At 46.0% G+C, this 1634-nt stretch overlaps 1 pseudogene; it reads right to left on the bottom strand.

Moving 5' to 3' along the window:
• LOC121163717 lies at nucleotides 1-791 on the bottom strand (annotated as a pseudogene).
• Between the last annotated feature and the right edge of the window lie 843 nt (nucleotides 792-1634).

Below are 1634 nucleotides of genomic sequence, written 5' to 3' on the forward strand. Positions count from 1 at the left end.
TTAAGACCACTTGGTGGTTGTCCCTTACTCATTCGGTGGCCTGAGCTTTGTGGGCTGCTGACCAGTCTGCAGTGGGGAACTGCTGGACAGGCACAGAGGTCACCTGCATGGAACTCCTCCTTAGTCACAGCCTTTTCAGCCACAGCCTGCTCTTCTGTTTCAGTCTCTTCAGGTTTGTGGTAGAAGTAGAGATCAGGTATGAGTTCCCATGGCTGTTCCTGGGAGAGAGTACCACTTATGCACAGAACCTCCCGGGCCAGCATCTAATACTTCAGACCCACAGAATGAGCACCCTTGTTGTTCCATGGGATGGCGATGTCCATGTAGCACAGAGGAAAGTCCATGTAGCAAAGAGCCATGGTGGCTAGGTGCAGATTCGATGCCTCTGTGAGGGGCTGGTGGTCGGTCCTTGGGTCAGTCACCACCAGAAATCATGGCTCCTGGAAGGTGGCTTGGATGTGGTTAGTGAAGGTGTCAGGAGTGAAGTGGCCACCGATGAGAATAGCTCCAGTGGCAGTAGCAAAGGTCAGCACAGCCCTCTGGCCAGTGTTCTGGGAGGATATCTTGCTGACATCAGCAGGGTTTTCAATGGCCATGATGTCTGGTGCTGCCAACAGGAGCTTCTCCCAGGTCCCCTTGAGATTGATGTTGTGGAAAGCATTGCTTTTTCTTTTGTAGATCTGCTGCTCCGTCTGGAAGTCAACGTTGGTGCTTCTCAGGTGGGTTCCTGCAGGCAGGACTTTGAGGACATCCTCCTTCTTCATCTGTGGTACCTCAAGGTCTCTGGACATTGCAGCAGCTTCCCTGTAAGTTACGCTGGGGATCAAAGACAACACTGTGCGTCTCCATTGCTTGGGATCGTGGAAAGGCCTAGTTTGCTTTTACTAGAATTAAAGAAAGGTGCTGGGGTGCTCCCTTACCTTGGTGAAATAGAACAATCCAATTTCGTTAACGACTGTTGACATAAATGAAATTAGGAAGAGGATGAAATACGGTAAGCCAGAAATGAAAGGATGACTATCGGATGTCTCCAATGTCTATAATATTAGAACTGAGTACTTTATGAATACATTTCTTTGTTCTGTTGGTTTGTTTGATTAGGTGCCATGAATAGTTTACTTAAACATTTAACCAAATCTTTTCAAATAGGTTGACTTCTCAGGTCTGAGAACATTTGTATCAAACCTTTGGTGTACGGTAACATAGTAAAACAAATGCAGGCGGGACTTTCTGACCTATGACTTGGTGACAAATTTCACAGATGAATGTGTTGGTGTTTTCAAAACAAGTAACCTGCGTCTGTCAGGCAAACACCAGATACTTGAGCATTAGCTTTCCACTACTTGCTTTGTTTTCACATTTCACAGTTTCAGGTCTTAAAACAGGCAGACACAAAACTAAATTCTGAGTTTGGCTCAGGGACGGTGTCACTCCGTTAGGAATTTAAAAATCGACAGGAGTGCTGCAAGTCAGTTTGGTCAACTGTTGTCTTTCCATCACACATCATGTGGAAGAGAGGACTTAATTTATTTAGAAGAGAAAAGGATAGCTTGATGAAAACTGCGTGCATCTGTTGAACAATCTCCATTTGCAGGAGGGCTGTAAGCAAAAGGGGTAGGACACAGACAACTGAA

Source organism: Ochotona curzoniae, unplaced genomic scaffold, assembly GCF_017591425.1.
Source record: "Ochotona curzoniae isolate NIBS_2020 unplaced genomic scaffold, NIBS_Ocur_1.0 contig_64, whole genome shotgun sequence".
In the NCBI taxonomy this organism is placed as follows: domain Eukaryota; kingdom Metazoa; phylum Chordata; class Mammalia; order Lagomorpha; family Ochotonidae; genus Ochotona; species Ochotona curzoniae.